This window comes from Euprymna scolopes, chromosome 30 (assembly GCF_053919585.1).
Source record: "Euprymna scolopes isolate OS-2025 chromosome 30, ASM5391958v1, whole genome shotgun sequence".
NCBI classification, from domain to species: domain Eukaryota; kingdom Metazoa; phylum Mollusca; class Cephalopoda; order Sepiida; family Sepiolidae; genus Euprymna; species Euprymna scolopes.
This window is the reverse complement of record NC_136511.1, coordinates 62,414,354-62,428,059: the sequence shown is the minus strand read 5'-3', so window position 1 is coordinate 62,428,059 and position 13,706 is coordinate 62,414,354. Positions and strand designations below refer to the sequence as shown.

The 13,706-nt window shown below is 32.9% G+C and overlaps 1 pseudogene; it reads left to right on the top strand.

Annotated features, from left to right (window-relative positions):
• The first annotated feature begins 5,421 nt into the window (after positions 1 to 5,421).
• On the top strand, positions 5,422 to 5,524 carry LOC145254991 (U2 spliceosomal RNA; annotated as a pseudogene).
• Positions 5,525 to 13,706: the final 8,182 nt, after the last annotated feature.

Here is a 13,706-nt window from a genome sequence, read left to right as displayed (position 1 = left end):
CGCCGATATTTTCGAAAGTCATCCACTCTCTTCGGTTGGCAAGCCTTACTTTAAACCTACACAACTTTCGGTTTGGTGATGGGCGCAAAAGCAAAGACGTCACTTTTTTTCACGTTCTTTTCCTCCTTCGCGGTACGGGTGGTCTACAACCACTTTTTTTGTTCAACACACATCTCCAAAAGCCAAACACCCGGGCAACGCCGCGCACTCAGGATAGTGTAATTAAAAATGTAACCTTACATGTTAAAATTAAAATATTTCAGATTTCCATTAAACTTAAAATATAATAATTGGACATCAATTAAACAAGGCAAACTGAATTCCAATTCCATAAGGCAATTTTCACTGAAGCCTTAAGCAGTTGGCATTTTATAGAATGGAAATTATGTAATGAGTTTGACTAGAATTGAATTCTAAATTAAGATTTACTCGTATTATATCTTGATTTCATTAATATAAAGAGTGACTAAAAATTGTTATATTAGATTAGCGTGGGGATAGGTCGGCCTTTTCTGTTCATAAAATACGCTTAAATATGATATTTTAATTTGTCCAGATTTCGTATTATAGAGTCGTGAATTCAAAAGTAAAAAAAAGTATTTGCATGCCATCAGCTAGAATCGAAACCAAAGCTGCTGACGTTACCACTGGAATAACGTAACACGCATATAAACTGATTAAAAAATTAAGAATAAACTAAGATTAATATACAAAATGTATAACGATTTTTTTCAATTTTTACATTTTTTGACCCATTAGAAACTATTAACCGGCTAAATACCCACAAAATAACGGTCCGTGAAACTCCAATCCTTTGAGGCGCCTAGCTAAGCTTTGCGACTCTTAATTTGAAAATACGGAAACTGATAGACAGAGAGCCGTTTATATATTAGATTAAATAGAAACGTCATCAATATGACAGAATATTTAGTGCTGATTCATACATGGAAGAAGGAAACTGTGAAATAAATATGTATTACTAATTTTTAATTTCTTGATACAAACTCACAGAAAAAAAACATCGCATAAGTTTGTGTAAAACATGCTTGCGCCCAAAGCTATATATACGCTTACAAATCAATGGGCTATTGTAATTTATGAATATAGAATTATAATAGTAGCAATAGACTCACAACAATAAATATATAAACTCTCTGCCGCTTGCCTGTTTCCCACCTGACTACAACTTGGACGTCTTCAAGTCCAACATAAACAAACTCCTGACAAACCGCCCCCTTACATAAGACACTCTATCAAAACCCCCAATACTAATGATTCTACAATACTATCTCATTGATTACTGTACACGCAATAACCCTTATCCCTGAGTGGCCTTCGGGCTTTGATAAGTGGTGACCAACATGTGTATATATATATATATATATATATATATATATATATATATATATATATATATATATATATATATATATAAAACAAATACCATCATTATATGTATCCCGGTTTGACAAAGATCCAATAAAGCTATAGCGGAATCCCGAGGGCGCAAGTTATAACCAATAGTTTAGAGATCATAGGTTACGCAATCATTATAATCTTTATTTTGACTTCACTGATAAGATCGAAAGTGATATCAATCATGAGGTTTCGTATCAGTTCGCCTGAAATTAACTTGATAATCGTTCCAACCGCTATTGAGACTAAGGTCATCTCGCGTTGAGATCATTGCCTCCGACAAACGAGACGCTATTGTCGCGTAATTTGTAACGATCGGTGTCCCCACGGTATTGCTTCTTAAAAAGAAGGCGGGTCGTCTTATTATCGTAGACTTTACGGATGTTGGCCTCCACCGATTGCTTCAAAATTGAAACGTCGTAAATGCTTATGTCGTAAACAGACTTCTAAAAAAAAAACTGTATTTATTTATCCTTAAACATTCTTTTTAATTCATTAGATCTGTTTTAAATTGATTAAAATATGTTTTAATTACATTTTGCTTGTTTTAGCTTCACGTTCATTTATTTATTTGTAAGGCTACCCAACACGTAGTAGTTTCCGACGTAAAATAGACTAAGATTGGGGGAAAAAATTCAGCTCGCTTTTTTATGTTGCAACAACGTGATTTCGAAAGTGTTCTAGTACCTGCTCTCGAATGTCATCCATGTCTCTAATGTGCTCTTTCTCCTTTAATTTTTTTAACAGCTTACGTCATTTCGTATGTATTTGCATGCGCGCGTCCGTGCTCTGTTACACATTTATGTGAACACAATACAGAAGATTACATCGTCAAACAACTATCGATGAAGATTTGAGCATATAGTCAGAGGTGGCCGTAAACTCTTGTCCCTGTATGTGACTTAACGAAAACCTATTCGTTTTTCTGCGTAGTCCTTTTTTGTTATCCCTGTCCGTCTTTTCGATAATTTGCATCATAATTCACGCCCCGCACATTCTTTGCATCAAATACAATTTATTTACCAAATTTTAATAAACTATCTGATATATTTGAAAATATTATTTGATTATTAGATTCTATTTTGATCATCAACTATTAACTAATGTCATAATTTCTCGTTATATTATAAACTACGGATTTGTTAGCTGAGATAATTTTATTATATATTTTATTTATATTATTTTCAGGTTTTTATTTGTTGGATTAATTGTGGTTATGGTTAAATTTATTTGTCCTTTCGCTCGAATATAATGCAATGGCAACTTTTCATAATCCAGTTAGTACATTCAGGTTCGAATAAGGAAGAACATTCCTGTCATAAATGTTCACACCTCTGTCTTTCTAGCTCTGTCTGTCTGTCAACTGTCTGTCTGTCTATCTCTCTCTCTCTCTCTCTCTCTATATATATATATATATATATATATATATATATATATATATATATAATGCACAAATCATAATACAATGATTAGATCACTCTGACTGGCGTAAAAAAACATTTTAAAATAAAATGTTTAATCGCAACGTCATTTATATCTTTTATTTTATGTACAGGAAGTTGTTAGATGAGACAAGCCATTGATACAGTCGGTTTTTGGTTTTTAGCCCGATAATTAGGACCGTTTAAGATATCCATATTAAGCTCTCTTCAGCTATATATATATATATATATATATATATATATATATATATATATATATATATATATATATATATATAATGCACAGATCATTATATAATGATTAGATCACCCTGACTGGCGTAAAAAAAAACACTTTAAAATAAAATGTTTAATTTCAACGTTATTTCACGCGCTTTACGATAGCCAAATGGATACATCCCTTTCTAAGGAAGCCAGCGATGACTTCTGTCGCCGGGTTCGAATATATCGACTGGTGTTAATCGTTACACCCTTCACCCTTCACTAGTGTTTGTAGGTATATAATAATTATTATAGTATATATATATATATATATATATATATATATATATATATATATATATATGCCTACAACTTGGATGTCTTCAAGTCCAAAGTCCAACATAAACAAATTCCTGATGAACCGCCCTCTTAAGTAGACACTTTAAATATCCACACTAACGTACTGTACTTACAATAACCCTTATCCCTGAATGGCTTCCGGACCTTGATAAGTGGTGACCACCTTGTAAATATATATATATATATATATATATATATATATATATATATATATATATATATATATATATATATATTCTGGTGAGAAATATATAGCTTTGAAATGTCATGACCTAAAGGGGTCGTCTCCCTTATTTCCCATTCACTTATTGTAATCGTCCTAAACCTTATTGAGAGAAATCCTACTACAAAGTTCCATGGTGTTGTTTTCCTTTTATTTTCCGCTGTTCACTGAATAGTAATTTCTGAAATTATCAGTATCTGAAATGGCAAACATAATGCAAACGATCCAAAGTCTATAGTGTAGAAACGTTTGAAATATATGAGATAATGTTTATGGCAATCCAAAACGTACAAATTGGGTACGTTTAATTAGTAATGGATTTAATTAATTTTATTAGGTTAAATCGTCCTTATGTTCAATTAAAATTTCAAATATTTGATATGGTTCTGTTTACAATTTAGGGATTTAGACAGCGGGAGACCATGGAGACGGCAGTGCTGAATTATCGTAATGATTCGTTCTAGATTCAAAAATAATAATAAAAATAAAGCTGCACATCAGTGTTCCTTGAATAACGGAAAAAAAAAGCCTGAGATGTGAGTTGAAGATTTCAAATAGCAATGTGGAAGCCTGAAATCTGCAGGAAGTTTCAGCCCAGACAATGGAGACCGTGGCGAGAAATCGAGAAGGAAGCGTGAGGGGCGATTATAATGAAGGCAGTGGGCGAGGATTTTCGTTACCGTTACACAAGTCACAAGGACCAATTATCAAATGCCAAGGCCAAGAGGGGCCGCCTCTCGAAAGCCAAGTATCTGCTTAACGAGCTAAAACAACCACTCGAGTTGTGAATGCCGAGGTTTTAATCAAAACCAGTTGTACAATATGCAGAACAACAGGGAATTAGATGTTAATTTGCACTTCTTAAGCTTCGAATTCCTTTGTTGTAATTCATCAATCCGCTTTAATGTGAAATTCTTTGGTTCTTTTATATATTAATTTATCTTACAGTCAAATTAGATAGCATTTATTCGGTTCATTTTTAGTCGCGTGAAAGCGACTCTATAAGTCACTCCGTCGGTCGGTCGGTCTGTCCGTAACACTTTTGTGCTTGGCCTTTTTGGTTAAGATCAAAGGTCTGTTGTTAATAGATGCTGTTCTTAGCTTTTCTTGGCCTTCGGGACAAGATCAAAGTGTAGTATCTTTTCCGACAGATACTGCAAGCTATGACTAGCAAAGACCAGCTATGACTAGTAAAGACCAGATGTGGGGGCAACCCCACATGCCTGACCTTTAACCAGCTCCCATTTCCCACCTCTCGGGAGCTGGTCCCCTTTTACCTTCCCCCCCCCTTCACTCCTCACATTAAAAATCGGCCTTGTGCCTAATTTGCTCGGTGGGGGAGCAAATAAATACCATCTGTTCCGACAGATACTGCAAGCTATGACTAGCTATGACTAGCTATGACTAGCAAAGACCAGATGTGGGGGCAACCCCACATGCCTGACCTTTAACCAGCTCCCATTTCCCACCTCTCGGGAGCTGGTCCCCTTTTCCCTTCCCCCTCCCTTCACTCCTCACATTAAAAATTGGCCTTATGCCTAATTTGCTCGGTGGGGGAGCAAATAAATACCATCTGTTCCGGCATATACTGCAAGCAAAGACCATATGTGCGGCCAGCCCCACATATAAGACCGTGGTCAATGTAGGGGCAACCCTTCATACCAATTGTTAGTATCCAGCTCCCCTACTCCTTGGGGAGTTGGTCCCATTTCCTCTTCACTCCTCACATTAAAAATCGGCCTTGTGCCTAATTTGCTCGGTGGGGGAGCAAATAAACACAGCTTTTCTTGGCCTTTTGGCCAAGATCAAAGTGTAGTATCTGTTCTTAATACTACTTACTACTTATGTTTGTAACTTTGTGATATAAAGTGGGGGATCACTTGTCTGTATCAATTAAATGTAAAATAATAACCCACATAACAACCAGTCAGTCAAAAAGCAATTCAAGTCATTCTCCTGATCATTCAAGTTGTTTTTGAAGGATTCCAGCTATTTTTTTAAATCATTCAAGTCATTATTAAGGTCATTCAATTCATCCTTAAGTTCATTAAAGTCATTCTAAGTCATTTACTTTTTATTTATTTAAGTCATTTCAGCCCCTTTTTCGGTCATTTTAGTTTATCTTTAAGAATTTCATGTCAATCCTACATTCACGCATTCATTCATTACACGAGAGCACGCGACTAACGGCTATCGGCCTTGTTAAATCTGAAGTCCATTTGTTTCAAATTAAATTTTGTTATTTAACTTTAAAGATCATTAAATTTTGTTATTTAACTTTAAAGATCATTAAATTTAATTATTAAGCTTTAAATATCATGGGGAAAATTTCTTGCAATTTTAAATTTAATTGCTTTAAGTAATTTTAATCATTCTTTTTGTATGGAATTAATTACGTTTATTTTGACATATCATTTAAAACAATTTTAATTTCATTTAATATACGAGATTAACTTTTTTTGTTTCTTAAGTATTTTACAATTGTAAATTCTTTATTTCAGATTCGCTTATTTCATTAAAAATTATTTTGATTTAATTTGACATATTATTTTTACATTTTTAACTGTTTTTAGAAAAATGATCGAAATATATTTAGTATTAATTTTGGCAAACCAGAGTGACCCTCGATTTAACGTGCACAATAAACGGTGTTACGTTAAAATTGGCCTATTATATAAAACTTCTTCTATATATAATTTTCTGTTATTTAACTTAAAATTGAATTGTTTTAATTTGAGGTTTATTTAGTTTATTATGGAATTATATGCAGAATCAAGTTAGAGACTGAACCCTACATTCTTGGTGATAGGCGTTGAAGTTTAAAGGAAATCTTTAGAGAGCCTTCACATATACTTTGTTTAGCTTGTTGAAAAAATATTGTTTTTGTCGTTACGAACACCGGTGGGAAGAAGGATCTACGGGGATCAGGTCGGGTGAACGAGAATAATGAAAACGAGATTCACGTGAAATGGCTGGAAAAATAACCAATAAAAAAATATGATTTATAATTATTTAACACTTTTAAATGATGATGGATGTTAGAAAAAAAATTGGGTCAGGCTAAAAAAATAAATAAATAAAATAATGGGCATTTGCAAAAGAATGTAATAAAAACTCCAAAGATATCTTTATACTAATGGAGGCAGCCCGACTTTGGCCAGCCGTAAAATACGCTTAAATATGATATTTTAATTTGTCCAGATTTCGTATATAGTAGTATAGAGTCGCGATTTCAAAAGTAAAAAAGAACGTATTTGGCTGCCATGAGCTAGAATCGAAACCGACAACCAAACTTTAGCATACAAAACTGGAGGCGTTACCACGTTACTAACGTGACACGCATATGAACTAGTTAAGAATTAACTAGGATGAATGTACAAGATATATAACGATTTTTTCAATTTTTACCTATTCTTGACACCTTACAAACTATTTTAACCGACTAAAGACCATTAAAAAATTCAATCATTTAATGTCCCTAGTGCCGCTCTGCGACTTTAAATTTCGGGAGAGATAGAGTTTGAACATATGGAAACAGACAAAGAGACATATACACTTTTATATATCATAAGTTATAAGTATTTACGGCAGTTATCGGAACCTTTATTTAGAATATTAAACGTTTCGATTATGCCTTTGTAACGAAACAACCATATGAAATCTTCTCGGTTAATTTTATAGATTAATAAACGTGAAGTGTTGGCTTATTCAGATACAAATGTATTTATGTAATCGTAAAGAAATGACGGGAGGAAGAAATTAATTAACATTTCTCCTTGCAATTTAGAAATAAATAGCAACTTGTTAAAAATCAGGTCAGCTGAGCAAAGGATGATTTGAACACAAATATAAAATATTTATCTTAAATTTGCCAGTAGTTTGTTGCTACACAGTCATGAGTATGTTTCCGTCTACTAGTATTTACTAACTAGAGACCTCTTCAGGAAACAACCTTTAGTTTCGAAAACGGAATTCTAAACGCAGAACGAAAATTTCAGCAAAAGAAGGCTTTATTTAACGGGTCATGAGAGTAAAGATTTAGCTTCGCGGAGAAAAGGGTTGAATAATTATAGTAAAATAGGGGGTGTATTGTTGCTGCGTGGTAATTTATTTTAACGGTTTGTGGGGTGTCTATTTTCTATAGAGTGGGTAATTTTGATTACTTTTGATTAGTGCTACCTAAATCGCAATACATATACATACATAATACATACACCCCTTACTCTCAATACTATGTTAAAGACCATATATATTCCTATATATCATACTATATATAATAAGCTTCTCCTTATTTATTTAGAATTCAATAAAGCTTCCCCCAACATTCTATAATCCCTCTTAATCTTTTTCATCCCTAATGGACCTTACGCTAGACGCCGCATCTTGCCCATGCTACCTAGCACCTTCTCTACTCTTCTGATGAGAAGCATTAGGCTTCGAAATGCTCTGGCATAAAGAGTCACTCCTATCCCCAAATGTTTGCCTGTATTCCATTATTCAATAAATGATCCATTCTATATCTACCAATATATAGTTTTGTGTCTTCATTTCATGCTCTTGTTGTCCTATTGTATAAGCTCCAATAATTATTGTTGAGCTTGGCATTATCCGGATAAGTCTCCTTTTGTGGAATTGATCTTTGCCTTTTCCTTTTACATTAAGCTATATTTAAGGATGATGTGAAGCAAAAAAAAATAGTATATTGAAATCCAAATCAATATTACATTAAAAGCAATAGAAAATAACACATAACAAATAACATGTTTCTTTTCAAACCCAATGTGGCTGATATTCAATACACATTACCTGTATTACAATAGAAAAATGGGAGCATGAAAAATAATATGCTTAATCTTAAATATTGAAAAGTAAAGGGCTAGTTGTAAAAACTGGATAATAAAAGGACAAGATATTCTAGTAAAAATATAAATTTATAACTAAAGATATGGCAACATTAAGAATTGATTATATAATGTTATAAATTGAATTAAAAAAGTCTTAATGTTGCAATATTTTAAGTTATAAATTTATTATATTATTTACTAGAATATCTATTTTTTTCTTTTCAGTTTTAACAACTAGTACTTTACTTTTCCATGTTTAAGCTAAACCATATTATTTCCCATGCTCGCGTTTTTCTATTGTAATGCAGCTAATATTTATCCAATATACGCCTCATTAATTTTGAAAAGAAACATGTTATCTATTATGTGTTATTTTATATTGTTTTTAATGTAATATTGATTTGGATTTACATTATAATAAATTATTCTGTCTCACATTATCCTTATCTTTCTTAGATAAATATTTTACATTTGTGTTTAAATAATGTAATCCGTTTTCAGGCATAAATTTGGCTGTTGAGGGGTCAAAGTTCAACGATTTGACCTTTGAGAACTCTACCAAACTCAACATAAAATTTTAGGTATAAACACTTGAAATTTTAGATATAGGTTCCTTGGACATGGATCTAACTTAATAACTTGAATTGAGCTCAAAACAATAAATGTTAAGGCGTCATAATAGAGTTCAAAGTTTTAAAGAAAATTGACCTCTGCGGCCTCTACCAAATTACTCAGACAATTTCTTGTCCAAATATTTGAAATTTTACACAAAGGGGATTCAGAGATAGGACAAGCTTTTACATCGGTTTGGGTCGAAAATTTGAGCTACCAATATATAAATGTATGTATGTTTGCATGTCCGCCTAAAACTTTTGACAGAGGCGACGAATTTTCACAAGATCAGTATCGTTTTGAAACTCGACTCTTCAGAAAACAAATACCGAAAAATTAGCAAAAACATTAATTTCTTCGCCCTCAAGTCGGCATTTTCTACAGGGAGTGGTCGCTTTTTTCGCCGATATTTTTTTGAAAGTCATCCCTCTTTTCGATTAACTAGCCTTAATTTTAAACCCCCGTCACTTCCATTTTGGCGGTGGTTGTAACAGCATAGACGTCACGTTTTTCCCCGTTCTTTTCGTCCTTCGCCTTCGGGGTTCGGGTCTGCCTTCTTACAACCATCTCAACACACACCTCCAAACACCCGGGCAACGCCGGGAACCCATGCTAGTATATATATTTTAAGCATTCATTTTAATTAATTCCCTATCAGTTCTTTTTGGGTTTCTTATGAGATGGTCATCTTTAGTTTACTATTACGTCTAATTATATTAATGCAGATATTCTCCATGATTTATATTTGCGTAATATTTACGTAAAATTTTTTATAGTAAACACAAAACTCTTTTCATATATATTTATGTATACGTATATATTTTGGTTTCAAAGATTTTTCCTTCCAAACTTCCCCTAGAGTTTTTAGTCTATAGACATGAAACTTCATATATAAGGTATCGGAACCCATGTGAAACTTTATATTCGGGTGTTGACCCGGAAAAACCGATACAAATTCTGAAAAAAAAACATTAATTAAACAACGAAACTCGCTAGGTGAAGGTCGAACGACGGCATTACGAAATGGACGCATAACGTAGTAGCTAGTGGTTCATATTTTAATTTTTAGCCTTGCAGCAAACAGCTCTTCATTGCTCAGTCATTAACTGCAGAGGAAAAAGTAAATCGTAAACTAAATGTTTGGTTTTAGATTGTCAGTGGTGACGCACGGGTCATATTTTTAAAACTTTTTAAATCATTACTAGATATTGTATCCAATATAATCTATATATCTATAAAAATAAAAAGGTGTCTGTGTACATTTCCCTACCAAAGAACTCTGTCAATTTTCGGTCTAGAGACGCAAGATTTGACATGAGGAGTATTTAGGTTAGGAGAAAATATTCTTAATCGATGTTCGGCAAGAAATTTGGCTGTTAATGCGTCAAACTTCAACGAGTTGACCTTTGAAAACTCTACCAAACTTCTTGGCCAATTTTGGGACTAAACACTTGAAATTTTTAATGTAGGTTACTTGGGCATGGATAAAACCCTTTAATTTGATTTGAGCCCAAAGAAATAAATGTTAAAAGGGTCAAAATTGGGGAAACAGTTAAAAAAATGACCTCTACGATCCCTACCAAATTACTAAACTAATTTCTGGTCTAAACATTGGAAATTTTACCTAAAGTGTATTCAAAGATAGGGCAAGCTTTTTAATTGGTTTGAGTCGCAAATTTGAGCTGCCAAGGGGTCAAAGTTCAAAATATTTGTCCTTTCCGGTGTCTAGATAAAAACTTAGTCAATTTTGGGTCTAAACATTTTATATTTATACATAACGGGTGTTCAGATATGCGGCAAGACTTTTAAATCGGTTTTGTGCCGAAAACTTAGCTTCTAAAAGGTCAAAGTTGAAAGAGTTGACCTTTGCGGATTCTGCCAAATTTGCCTTCCAAATTTTAGATGTAGGTAACTTGCAACTAGGTAAAATTTACTCTAAACATTTGAACTCTTACATAAAGTGTATTCACACGTCGGACAAGTTATGAAGAGTACATAGGGCCCGAGCAAAGACAGGCTGACTTGCTAGTATAATAATAATAATAAATACAAAATCCGCAGCAATTAATCATATTTAAGCGTATTTTAAGACCCGGCAAATGCAGGGCGCCCTACTAGTATATATATATATATATATATATATATATATATATATATATATATATATATATATATATATAATGAAATAATTCTAGCTAAACATGTGTGTTTCTTTATGACACTGTTAATTTGCCATAAGGTTTACTGATAAGTTTTTCAATTGTTTGCTGTGCATATCTTTTGTGCTGATGGAAACTGTAACTTGAAACCTTTCCAAATTACAGCCCGTATCGACTTACTGGATTCGGAATCCCTTGTCGTTCAATATCCATAACAGCACAGGCGTCGTGGTGCCTTTGGGAAGAGGGCGACTGAATAAACAGTTACAATACTGCAGCTATGTCTCAACACAAGCCGATAGTATTTCAAGATATAAGCGACATAGAATAAATAGTGAGGAGTCAACGACACGATATATATATATATATATATATATATATATATATATATATATATATATATATATATATATATATATATATATATAATTTGAGGTTGCTATTTTTCAAAGGCAGGGTAACCAGTGAAATGCACCAAAGTTAATACAAGAGTGTTCAGTATAGAAGTAGAGCAAGTTACATTTTCAATTTATCTTTACATAAGCAGTGTTTTGTTGCTACACAGTCATGAGCATGTTTCGGTCTTCAAGTTTTCAGTAACTAGAGCGGAATTTTTAATGAAAAAACCTTTTTTCATTAAGAATTCCAATTTGGTATATAATCGTTGTTGCCTGAAGACGTCTCGAGTTACTGAAAACCAGAAGGCCGAAACATGATCATGACTGTATAGCAAGAAATTACTGCTTATGTAAAGACAAATTGAATATATATATATATATATATATATATATATATATATATATATATATATATAGAATAAATGACAAAAAGTTATATTCCAAAATTCATGATGTTGACCATCTTATAATTTATTCCTTTAATTTAGTTGACTCATACAATTCTTGACAGTATCTGTTTCTTAGCGCAAAATCAATCACTTAATTATTATATCAATCAGTGAATCTATTATGCCCTTAACTCATCAGAAGATATAGCAACGATCAATCCGTCAAAAGGAATTAAAATGTGATTTGATGGGGTTTAATGACTTTGATAAACATTCAAGATGGCGTAATGGAAAAACATAAAGGTAACTGGAGCTTCTCTTCCAATTTTCGGATTTTTACCATATCAAATCACATTTTAATTCATTTTGACGGATTGATCGTTGCTATTTCTTCTGGTGAATTTAGAGCATAACGTGAAACTGAAATTATAAAATAAAACGAGAACATAGTAAAAAAAAATTCGACTAAAATTCACGCACCCCCGAACAAAACAACTTACTAGCTCAGACGATGTAGAACCATCTCTACTAGCAAACTCAGCGAATAAATTCGGCACTCTCCTTAGTTTAATGTCAATCACAGTAATAAGCATGTTTTTTTCTAGTAACACAAATGCGGCTAGTGTCATCAAACATAATTTTTTTTATATCCCATTAGCTGACTAAGGTTATTGAATTCCCGGTCCATCTTCCAGACTGTCAGAATCAGCAAGTTTTTTTTTGTTTTTTTTGTTTTTAACGATATTTATCTTATAACGGGGAAGGCGATAACTCTTGAAATTGAGAAGGTAAGCAATTAGGTTAGCACGGTTTTTATAGCAGAAGGTGCTACCTGTATTACAAGAGCTACCGATGAAAACATTAAGAATGGGAATTTTGTTATTGACGTTGGATTCAATCGTGAATTCATAAATTGACTTATTCTGGAAGAGATCCTTGCGCATTTGAATTTGTCTATTGTCCTCGGCTAGAACGAATAAATCGTCTACATATCATACGAAAATTGGTTTGGGGTTTTAGTGTGGTTAAATATTCTATTTTCAAGGTCGCTCATATAAAATTCGCTAAAGATCGTAACGAGAACCGATCTCATGGCGCCACGTCGATTTGAGTATATGGGTTGTCTTTGTTGTGCTAACAAATAACGTTTTAAGTGTTTTTGTTAATTTTTAGTGGAGAAACATTCAAGACCGCGCGAAACAAACTGCTTCAGTAAAAACCCACAACTTCTCGAATTAACAAAAAAAATCAAACACGTACTTAAAAAACAAACACTATTTCTCGAAATAAAAAAATATCAAACAAATACTTATTAATAACGGATTCCCCAATCATATCGTAGACCAAAAAATAATATCCAAGCTGCAATGTTTAAAAAGACAACCACAAATATTAATAGCACACAAGATCACAACCCATATTTTACTGCAATCAACTGGAACCCAACCTTACACGAGAAGAAAATGCTATAAGAGATATCACACACAGGTACATGCCCCCAATTGACAACAATAATATAATTAAACTTATCATCGGCTATGAAAGATGTCAAATCAAAACTTAGTAGAAAAACCAAACAATATTTCCCAAGCCTCAAACCGTTAGAAAAATCAATGTTATATATAAATATATATAGGCTTAAATGCGCCTGGATTAAGCTTA